Source organism: Odocoileus virginianus, chromosome 8 (assembly GCF_023699985.2).
Source record: "Odocoileus virginianus isolate 20LAN1187 ecotype Illinois chromosome 8, Ovbor_1.2, whole genome shotgun sequence".
Classification (NCBI taxonomy): Eukaryota; Metazoa; Chordata; class Mammalia; order Artiodactyla; family Cervidae; genus Odocoileus; species Odocoileus virginianus.
In genome coordinates, this window is record NC_069681.1 from 21,024,694 (window position 1) to 21,036,701 (window position 12,008).

Sequence of the window (12,008 nt, forward strand, 5' to 3'; positions counted from 1 at the left end):
TAGCCTGTGAGCTCAGGGTCGTACAAGAAAGCCTGTGGAAAAAGAAAAGTTTCTGAAGTTATATCAAGCCAGGCTGGTAGCTGTTGAAACTCTACCATGCACAAGGCTTTTTGTTAGGGTTAGGGTTGGGCATTGGGCCTTAAGCGAGATGTGAAAATAAGTACACTTGGGAAAATGTTACTGTCTGTAAATTATATATCAGTGAGCCTGGCTAAATTAAAAGAAAGGCATGGAACTAAATATAATGGTTATTCATTTTTCATTCCAAACAAAGCTTGTTTGCCATGTATAACAGACCCACTGCACAACACACTATAATTCCCTCCTCTGTACAGATAATTGCTCTTTGCCACACCCATGCCTGCTCTCACTCCACTGTTCCTTCTCATGGGAATCTCTGCCCAACGTGCCTACCCGATTCTCAGTTCCTTAGGGCCCTAGTCAAAGGCTGCCTACTTTGAGAAGGTTTTCTTAATTCTCTAAATCTAAATTAATCCTTCTCTGCCATCCTAGCTATTCCTATATGTTAACTGTAGTATGCATCCTTTTTCTGTCTCCTATTAATTTCTATTTAAATTATTTTGTTAGTTTTGGGGGATTTCAATCAATAATCATCAAATCTTTGTATATTTCAGTTAGCTATTTTAACTGTGGAACCTAGCACAGTGCAGCACTGGTAGTGAGCAAAGTTTGCTGAATTCAATTTGCGGTGGATCCTACATACCTTAGGAAGCATTGCTACAAACAAAGCTAGTGGAGGCGATGGAATTCCAGCTGAGCTATTTCAAATCCTAAAAGCGGATGCTGTTAAAGTGCTGCCCTCATTATGCCAGCAAATTTGGAAAACTCAGCAGTGGCCACAGGACTGAAAAAGGTCAGTTTTCATTCCAATCCCAAAGAAAGGCAATGCCAAAGAATGCTCCAATTACTGTTCAGTTGCACTTATTTCATATCCAGCAAGATTTTGCTCAAAATCCTTCAAGCTATGCTTCAGCAGTATGTGAACTGAGAACTTCCAGATGTGCAAGATGGACTTAGAAAAGGCAGGAGAACCAGAGATCAAATTGCCAACATCCTCTGGATCATAGAAAAAGCGAGGGGATTCCAAAAAAAAATCTACTTCTGCTTCATTGACTATGCTAAAACCTTTGACTATATGGCTCACAACAAACTGTGAAATATTCTTCATGAGATGGGAATACCAGATCATATTATCTGCCTCTTGAGAAACCTGTATGAAGGACAAGAAGCAATAGTTAGAACTGGATAAGGAACAGCAGACTGGTTCAAAATTGGGAAAGGAGTACATCAAGGCTGTATATAGTCACTCTGCTTATTTAACTTATATGCAGAGTACATCATGTGAAATGCTGGGCTGGATGAATCACAATCTGAAATCAGTATTGCTGGGAGAGATGTCAACCTCACACATGCAGATGATACCACTTTAACAGTAGAAAGTGAAAAGGAACTAAAGAGCCTCTTGATGAAGGTGAAAAAGGAGAGTGAATAAACTGGCTTAAAACAACATTCAGAAAACAACATTATGGGCTCTGGTCCTATTACTTCATGGAGAATAGATGGGGAAATGTGGAAACAGTGTCAGATTTCATTTCCTTAGGCTCCAAAATCAGTGTGGATGGTGATTGAAGCCACGAAATTAAAAGACAATTTCTCCTTGGAAGAATAACTATGACAAACCTAGATAGTGTATTAAAAAGCAGAGACATCAATTTGCTGACAAAGGTCCATATAGTCAAAGCTATGGCTTTTCCAGTAGTCATGTATGAATGTGAGAATTGGACCATGAAGAAGGCTGAGTGATGAAGAATTGATGCTTTCGAACTGTGATGTTGGAGAAGACTCTTGAGAGTCCCTTGGACGACAAGGAGATCCAACCAGTAAATCCTAAAGGAAATCAACCCTGAATATTCATTGGAAGGACTGATACTGAAGTTGAAACTCCAATACTTTGGCCACCTGATGCGAAGAACTGACTTACTGGAAAAGACCCTGATGCTGGGAAAGATTGAGGGCAGGAGAAGAAGAGGGTGACAGAGGATGAGATGGTTGGATGACATCACTGACTCGGTGGACATGAGTTTGAGCAAGCTCAGGGAGATAGTGAAGGGCAGGGAAACCTGGAGTGCTGTAGTTCATGGTGTCACAAAGAGTCGGACACAACTCAGCAACTTGTTGTTGTCAGAACAACAACAACAACAACATACCTTTAACTGTAGTGAATATTTGAAAAGAGACATCAAATGGCTATTGATGAGGCCTCAGTGAGTCTTTCCTATTGTTTCCTGTTTTCACCTTAGCTGCTGCCTGCCTGCACTCCCCACATGAGCAAGTGTCCACCCATCATTTTAGGATCCGATAATATATGATAGCAGGTCGGGGATATTAGAACAACAGAAGATTATGTCACCTTTTTAGCTTTCATTATAATTCTATGTAGCGCCAGATCCATGAAATTTCAGGGAGGAGAAAGATGTATAATTTATTCAAATCTTGATTGGACCAAATGAATGAAATGCATCAGTGGATTCTGTAAGCCCTTGCCCTGTGTGCATTATATAATGACTGTATCTATTTTTAAAATATTTTATCTTTATTTTTTATTTTGAATTGGAGGATAATTGCTTTACAATGTTGTGTCGGTTTCTACCATACGACAACGTGAATCAGCCATGAATATACCTAAGTCCCCTCTCTCTTGACCCTCCTCCCACCCTCCCCCATCACACCCCTCTACGTTGATAAAGACTGTATTTTAAGGGATGTGCATTCCCCCCTCCAAATTCACAAAGAGGGTGAGAAAAAGAACAGACAGGAAAAAGAAATATTGGAGAAGTGTAGAAGGTGTGTGACTACTCACTAGAAGAAGTGAAATTTGAGGAGTCACTAAAATATGGTAATGATATTAATGAGAGTGACATGCATACATTTGCATAGAATTGTAATGTGTCTAGTTTTTTTTTTTTTACACATTATTATTTCATTAGACCTTCAGGGTAACCCTGTGGGGTAGATAGGACACAAGTTTCATGTGAAGAGATGTATTTGGTCCAACAATCTGTCTTTTTGACCTCTGTGAACATAGCAAATTTCATTGTAAATGATTTAAGGAATATGCCATGAAAATTTCATTGTAAGTGATTTAAGGAAAGATGCCCATCTGAAAATTTTATTAGTTGGCATTTTGCTTTAAGATGTCAGACTGTACCACTAAGGCGCTTAATGCCCATTAGTGGTTCACCAGTTAGGGTCAGAACCAGCCAATGTCACTCTGGAGCAAATGGAAAAATCAAATGAGTTTCTGTGAACTGGGGGTTTTGCTCCATGTGGGCATGACCATGGTCTTGAAGCGTTTATTAAGCTCAAAGTCTGGCCAGAGCAAAAGGTGCTAAGCATTTGATTCTAAACATCTGTCTTTCTCTCTCCCTTGTAGCATATCTGCACATGAAACAGACACAGAACTGGAAGATGGGAACCAGATCAGAAATGCTCTGGGTTGGTTGCAGGTAAGTGAGGATCAGACCCTATCTGCTTTCACTTCTCTGTCCAGCTGGTGTGATGACACCTAGAAATCAGCCAAAACCTGCAACCTGAGGAAAAAGATGAAAAAAATAACTCTCTGTGGTTTTGAAAAATTTGTTCTTTTGCTTCATTTATTTTGCTATGGATTCCTTCTAATATGTTGATATTTTTCATTTCCGTTATTGTAATCCCTCAACTCAGTTTGGTTGTTCTTTATTTTTTCTGTCTGCTAAAAACCTCTTGCAACTTCTCACTCTATACATCTATTCTTTTTGCAAATTCTTGAATCATCTTTACCATCATTACTTTGAACTCTTTCTTCAGCGGATCACCTATCTCTACTTCATTTAGTTAGTTTGTCTTCTGGGTCTTTGGTTGAATAGAGACATGAAAGATAGAAAAGTGTTTGAGATTGAGCTGACTTTTTCAAGTTAGATAGTCATTTGTTTAGCTAAAAAACTATCACTGTGCCATATAGCCTGAGGACACATAGATAACACGGTTCTCATACCTGAGGAGCCCACAGACTAATGGAAAGATAAACGCGGAAATGAACAATTCTATAAGCTTGTCTATAAGAGTGTGGTGATGGGAGCAATGATCTGTTTAAAGGTGTGGGGAAGGCTTCTTGGAGGAGGTGATGCTGGAGGGTGCAGAAACTAGTTACAGTCAGAGGAGAAGGAAAATTTCTCCAGACAGAGGAAGTAGTATGTAAGCAAAAGCACAAGGACAGGAATGGTAGGAATGATTTGCTCAAATGGTGATTCATAAAATATGTTTCAAAGTCCAAGTTAAGATGGAAGAGATTACACATAAAAATAATTTCTAGAAGATGTTTCCATACTCAAAAGGTCACCACTCTGGAGGGCACAGCGCTAGAACAATGTGTCTCAAACTTTAATGTGCACAGAATTTGAACAGGAATCTCACTAAGATGCAGATTCTGATTAGGCGAGTTTGAGGAGGCATCAGAAATTCTGTGTTGCTAACATGCTCCCAGGTGATGCGGATGGGGCTGGTTTGCAGACCATTCTGTGAATATGAGCAGCAAGGGGGAGAAGTGCAGGTGATAAGCCTAGTGCCCAACTTGAGGCTAAGGGTGTGTGTGTATGCGCACGCTTGTGCATGCACAGTTGTGTCCACCGTGGGCTAGGCAATGAACAGCAACAGATTTTTAAAAACTTTTTATTTGTATTGGGATATAGCCAATTAACAATATTGTGATAGTTTCAGACAGACAGCAAAGGGACTCAGCCATGCATATACATGTATCCATTTTGCCTCAAACTCCCCTCCCATCCAGGCTGCCACATAACAGTGAGCAGAGTTCCATGTGCTATAGAGTAGGTCCTTGTTGGCAATCCATTTTAGATATAGCAATGTGTACCTGGGCATCCCAAATTCCCTATTTGTTCCCCCAGCTCTCCCCGCTGTCAACCATAAGTTCGTTCTCTAAGTCTGTGAATCTGTTTCTGCTCTGTAAGTAAGTTATTTGTATCATGTCTTTTTAGATTTTACATATAAAGAATGTTACACAATGTTTTTTCTCTGTCTGACTTCACTCAGCATGCCAGTCTCTAGGTCCATCCATGTTGCTGCAGATGGCATTATTTTATTCTTTTTAACAGCTGAGTAATATTTCATCACACCACAATGTACACTGTCTTCTTTATCCATCCCTCCGTCAATAGACACTTAGGAGGAACCGATGTTTTTAGAGTAGTGACAAGATCACATCTATGTCTGAATGTGCAGAAAGCCTGGGAGTGAGTGGAACAGGACACAAAGATGAGAAGCTGCTAGATGCATTGAAGGATGGATGTGGGGCAGCAGGAAGACAGAGGACAGGGAGGATACAAAAGATACTCAGGAGGTGAGGCAGACGGGGCGTGACGATTGACTGGGTGGAGAGGTGTGGGAAAGGGCCAGGAGTGGGAGGAGAGAACGGCTCCTAAGGACCAGTTACGGAAGGAGGAGGTTTGGTGCTGCTGTGATGACGTATATAACACAGGAAGAGGAAATGGTCAGGTCTGGGTGAAAAGGAGCTTCCAATTCACCCAAGCAGAGCTGCTCAGAAAGCTGTTATGATTCAGAACTAAGGTCTGGGAGAGCTGGATACAGTCCTGGAGGTATAGGGGAAGCCAGAGCATTCAGAGAAGGAGGCAGAGATATGGATAAAGGATTCAATACGGGATAGGCCGAGGGGTAAAAGAAGAGCAGACAGCATCATAGCAAGTGGAAGCCGAGTGTTCAAGAAACAGATCATGTCAATGTCAAACACTGCAGAATGGTCACGTAAGAATGAGGTAGACTTAGCATTTAAGTGCTGAAAGTGACTTTAAGGGAAGAAGTTCCAAAAGCACTGTGGTTTCAGGACCATATGGGCTTCCCTGATAGCTCAGTTGGTAAAGAATCTGCCTGCAGTGCAGGCAACCTGGGTTCCATCTCTGGGTTGGGAAGATCCCCTGGAGAAGGGAACGGCTACCCCCTCCAGTATTCTGGCTGAGACTTAGATGGACTGTACGGTCCATGGGACCGCAGAGAGTCAGACACGACTGAGTGACTTTCACACACACCCAAGGAAAGTGTGGCAGGTAGAGGATGTTCCCCCAAAGATGTACCTGCCCTGATCTCTGGAACCTATGAATGTTGCACGGTATATGGCTGAGAGATTTTGCAGTTGTGACCTAAAGTATGGACCTTGAGTTGGGGAGATTATCCAGATGAGGGCTCTGATCTTATGCCAGCCTTACAAGTGAAAGAAGGGGCTTCCCTCATAGCTAAAGTCAGTAAAGAATCTGCCTGCAATGCAGGAGACCTGGGTTCAATCCCTGGATCGGGAAGATCCTCTGGAAAAGGAAACGGCAACCCACTCCAGTATTCTTGCCTGGAGAATCCCAAGGACCCAGGACCCTGTCTGACTATAGTCCATGGGGTAACAAGAGTTGGACAGGACTTAGCGACTAAACCACCACCAAGTGAAAGAAGAGGCAGGAAGTGTGGACCAGAGAGACAGGATGTGATCCGTCAACCCACCACTGCTGGCCGTGAAGCTGGAGGAAGGGGCCGTGAGCCAGGGACTTTGATGACTCTGGAAGCTGGACAGCTGTGAAGAAAACAGAGCTCCTGGTCTCACAACTGCAAGGAATTCTGCTAACAGCCTGAATGAGGAGGATACGGGATTCTCTTCTAGAGCCCCCGGAATGGAAACCTTGCCTTTGGTCTGCCGAGACCTGTCCCAGACTGCTGATCTACCAAACTGCAAGAGGACACATTGATGGTGTTTTAGCTGCTGTTGATTGGTATTTGTTACAGCAGGGATAAGAAACAAGGTTCACATCTAGGGTCATGGCAATAATGAAAAAGTCAGTTACTTGTTCAAGATACTTGAAGATGAAAATACAAGATTATGAAGCTTGGAAATACATTCATAGGGCAAATTTTGAAGTCACTTTTTCTTTCAAGTAGGAGGTGGGATGGTTAGAGTCAGTCACCTGTCAACCTTTGACACTACATCCTTTGAGCTCTTCACTGGATGAGGTTGATTGATATGTAAAGTGAAGTCGCTCAGTCTTTTTGAACTCTTAGCGACCCTGTGGACTGTAGCCTACCAGGCTCCTCCATCCATGGGATTCTCCAGGCAGGAATACTGGAGTGGGTTGCCGTTTCCTTCTCCAGGGGATCTTCCTGACCCAGGGATCGAACCCAGGTCTCCCGCATTGCAGGCAGATGCTTTACCCTCTGAGCCACCATGTGAAATTCCTATATTTGCTGGAAAGACCATGATTTATCCTTCCCCCTTTTGGACTTTATTTACTTATGCGTGCGTGCTAAGTTGCTCCAGTCATGTCTGACTCTTTGCGACCCTATAGACTGTAGCTCCCCGGGCTCCTCTGTCCATGGGATTCTCCGGGCAAGAACACTGGAGTGGGTTGCCATGCCCTCCTCCAGGGGATCTTCCTAACCCAGGGATCAAACCTGCACCTCTTATGTCTCCTGCATTGGCTGGCAGGTTCTTTACCACAAGTGCCACCTGGGAAGTCCTTATTTATTTATTTATACCTGATCTTACTTTTAAGAGCAGTTTCGGGTTTACAGGCAGACGGAATAGAAGGCGCAGAGACTTCCCGTTGTCTACCTCTCTTCAACTCACACAACCTCTCCTGCTGTTGACATCCTGCTACAGAGTGGCTTAGTTTTACAATGTAGGACCCTACCTTGATGCTTTGTTATCGCCTGAAGTCCGCTGTTTACATCAGGTTTCACTCTTGGTCTGGTCCGTCTTTCAACCTAAAAATAGCGATCCCACCAGCAACCTTTTGGTAAATTGCTTCCCTGTTGTCATCGCTTTGTGTCCCGATGGAACAAGCCCCGTGGCTTGATAGCAGTGGACATGTGCAGCCCAGGGTATCTTTAATTTCCCCTCCCCTGTCTCCTTCCACGTCTCCCGCTTAGCAGCCCAGCTATTACAGTAAGAGCTTAATGTGTGCCCTGGCATTGTTGTGGTATCATTTAGACGATTGCACGCTGGGCCGACACTAGTCAGAGGCGGCCTGTGCATTAAGGGCTCCTCGTTATCAGCTTATTGGTTGCGGTCGATGGAACAGTGGTAAACCTCAGACCTTCCACTGAGACACGAGCCTATTTACGCTCTTTCCTCCTCCTGTCCTTTTCCTTAGAAATGCTGCCTCTCTATGTTATTTGAAGCCAGTGGGTAGCTGGGTGGCTTTTTCAGTCTTGCCCACACCTTAGGAACATAGAAATATCAATTGGTGAAGTCACTGCTATTACTCATTTAAATGAGAAAGTCCCGGGTACTGTAGTCATGGCCAGGGTGTTTTAAAACATCTTTTTTATAATTCTATACATTTCAATGTACTTTTTGATTTCTGTGTGTATTACAGTGGTCTCAGTTATCCTCCTTTGGTTTTGAAGGAAAGTCTCTAGAAGCCAGGTCTAGACTTATTTAAGGTTTATTTGGTGTGCTCTAAATACGACATCCGACACCACACCATTGATTTCTTATTAACACTGATGTGTGTTAGTCACTCAGTCATGTCCAACTCTTTGCGACCCCATGGACTGCAGCCCGCCAGGCTCCTCTGTCCATGGGATTCTCCAGGCAAGAATGTTGGAGTGGGTTGCCATGCCCTCTTTCCAGGGGATCTTCCCAACCCAGGGATCAAACCCAGGTCTCCTGCGTTAAAGGCTGATTCTTTACCCTCTGAGCCACCAGGGAAGCCCTTTAACCCTGATACAGGCTTACAAATCTAAACAAGCCCTTCTTTTACTTTTTCTGCATCTGTCTACACATTTCTTTCCCAGGCATTCTACAGAACTAAGTATTTCTTTATGCTCATCATTCAGTTCAATTACTAGACATACTGCAGGGTGCACAGACTGATAATACTAGGAGCAATGCTTCTTATAATGACCATTAGTCCAGTTCTCGCTCATAGGTGCTCTGGGGGCCAGGCAGGTCTCCACTGATACATACAAGTTTTCAGGGGCTACATGCATGCTCTCCTCCCCTCCAGAAACACCCAGACTCAGCCTACAACCTTGGCCCCAAAAGAATCCCTTTTATTCTGTGGGTGCCTGCTCAGTCACTTCAGTCATGCCCGACTCTTTGTGACCCAATGGTCTGTAGCCTGCCAGGCTCCTCTGTCCATGGGATTCTCCAGACAAGAAAACTGGAGTGGATTGCCATTTCCTCGTCCAGAGGATCTTCCCAACCCAGGGATCAAACCCATGTCTCTTGACATCTCTTGTATTGGTAAGCAGATTCTTTACCGCTAGTGCCACCTGGGACCTGCCCCCCCCCTTTATTCCAGAGAGGTATAATAATGAGGTGAAGGGTATGAGAGCAGATTGCATTCTGGGAGTTCCTTACCCATCAAGTTATGTGTTTTTCCTATTTTTGCTGTCCTGGGCCTCCTTATCCAGGGCACTGGCTGAGTCTATTTGTCTTCTCTTTTATGTTTTGTTTTTTGGCCATAAGGCATGTGGGATCTTAGCTTCCTGACTAGGGAATCAAACTCATACTCCCTGCATTGGAAGGTGAAGTTTCAACCACTGGACCAGCAGGGAGGTCCCTGGGTCAGTTTTTCTTATCATACCCATCTGAGAGTACAGATACTGAATGGTGCAGATAAATTCACAACTAATCCATTGCCTTCATTCTCTCTGAATGTTTAGGACCAAATCCTATTTATCCATCCTCCTACAAAGTTGTCTTCTTACCTGCTTGGAATTTTCTGGTGGTTTTCTTAATCTTTTATGGAAAAGATTAAGTTTCCCTGGTGGCTCAGATGGTAAAGTGTCTATCTGCAATGCAGGAGACCTGGGTTCGTTCCCTGGGTCAGGAAGATCCCCTGGAGAAGGAAATGGCAACCCACTCCAGTACCCTTGCCTGGAAAACCCCATGGACAGAGGAGCTTGGTAGGCTATAGTCAGTGGGGTTGCGAAGAGTTGGACATAACTTCACTTTCACTTTCTAAAGATGTATATAGGTGCAAGGATTTAGCAGCTAGTACTGCTAACTACTGTGAAACAGGAATTTTACCAGGCAATGAGGATACTTACTGGAGTGAGACACTGTTTCTATGCTCAAGAAACTCACCATCTATGACTTATTTTTTAATATGTGTTGACCTGAGTTTGGGTCATTTGACTGGCAAGCATCAAATATCTCATTGGATTGTTCATCCTGGAGAGTAGTTAATGCAAGTCAGAAGCAAGTTGGGTATCAGAGCTCACACTTACCTCCTTCTGAGAATCAGATGGCATCTTTGATGCACTTCAAATTTTCAGCTGGTATACATGAGAGTAAGCCAGGCATGCCTTTGTCATCTTCTCCCTTGACCTGTGGGTACCATATTGTCCTCCTGAGGGCCTGTGGGAGGTGAGAGATCTGATGGATGTCTGAGTCTCAGAGAAGCAGTGATTCTGTGACTTTGCTGTGATGGCCAGGGGTAGGCACATCTTGAAACATGATCTTAAATGTTAAGTACAAATATTCTCCGAATTAAAGGCACATAACTTTTCTTTGTGTTCCATGTGTAGAGGAACCTAATTCAACACCACCAGTTACGGATTCAGATAACAGGATTAATTGAAATAATAATTCCTTCCTTTCTTATACATGACCCTGTGTCAATGATACAAAAGCTCTGCAGACTTATGTACGAAAACAAATATTTGCATTTATTGAAATAACTTTTCTCTTTGTAAACTTAGCAGATTAGCTGTAGAATGTTGCTCACAAGGGAGCACTTTTAGGTCAGTTGCTGTGCATTTGAGCAATTGTAGACACACTGGTAGTGAAGTTAATGAGAAAGAAAGGAGGGATGTTGGAGAGGGAGGAAGCTGGGAGATGTCTTGGATGGTTTGGTACCCACGTTCAGTGGAGTAGACTATGCCAGGGCTGGTTTGCGGGAGTCAGCGGTTGAATATCAAGAAAGCAGAGTGCTAGTCTTGGGCACAGATTCCTGACAGAACAGATATGAATGGGTGCTTTAGGCAGTCCAAGGAGATCTGATTTACCTTTCTTTTTTAAAAAGATTTTTTGGACACCTTTTAAAGTCTTTATTGAATCTGTCACAATATTGTTTCTGTTTTATGTCTTGAATTTTTGGCCATGTGGCATGTGGGATTTTAGCTCCCCAGCCAAGGATTGAACCCATACCCCCTGCATTGGAAGGCGAAGTCTTAACCACTGGACAGCCAGGGAAGTCTCAGATTTGCTTCTTTCAATTCCATTTCAGTGTAGGCAGAGCAATGGTGGCTGGTGTTTGTTCAGCTTGTGCCCCTAAAGTGCCTCAGGAAATGGGCAGCCATCTTCCACTGGCTTTGCTTTGAGGAAGTCGATCTCCTGGACTGGCTGCGGCCGGCGTGCAGCCTGTGGCCTCTGGGCAGCCACTCCTGAGGTCACGTCCTCCCACGTCCTGTGGACACAGAGCGCTTCGGCCAGGGGATCCATGACAGCGTCCTCCTGGGTCAGAGGCCTTCTTGGCTTGGAAAGCTTCCTGGGTTTGCTGAAATCAGCCTCGTGTGGAGGAGGATTGGCCTGGCTGCTGAGAACATACATGGAAGTGAATGAAGTCCATGAAGAAAAAGGAAAAGAAAAACAGCTCAGCCAGACACGCCCTCGACAGCCATTGTTCCTCCCTTGGAATCTGTGAGCTGGAGAGGAAGAGGTGACCGGGGAGGCATTTCCTAAACACAGATGAGGAGAAAGGCTGGGGAGGCCGGAATCGGTCAGGAGGACTCGAAAGGCTGTGCTCTCCTGCCAAATAGGGTGATTCTGAGGAACAGATGTGATGACAGGAGCCTAACAACTAGGAATTTCAAAACAAAACAGAAGGCTGTTATCACGGCCTCCCCAGCCAGGGGGTCCCTGGAATCCACCTCTCGCCGCACGGAACCAGGCAGACACATTCACTCTTCAGCAATGTCCCAACATC

At 44.0% G+C, this 12,008-nt stretch overlaps 1 long non-coding RNA gene across 1 annotated transcript in view; it reads left to right on the forward strand.

Annotated features, from left to right (window-relative positions):
- LOC139036222 (uncharacterized) overlaps positions 1-12,008 on the forward strand; it is a 278,465-nt gene that overhangs the window by 186,666 nt on the left and 79,791 nt on the right. The window contains exon 2 of the long non-coding RNA XR_011488925.1: positions 3,455-3,527. This is a non-coding gene — a long non-coding RNA (uncharacterized lncRNA). The remainder of the gene's footprint in view (positions 1-3,454; positions 3,528-12,008) is intronic.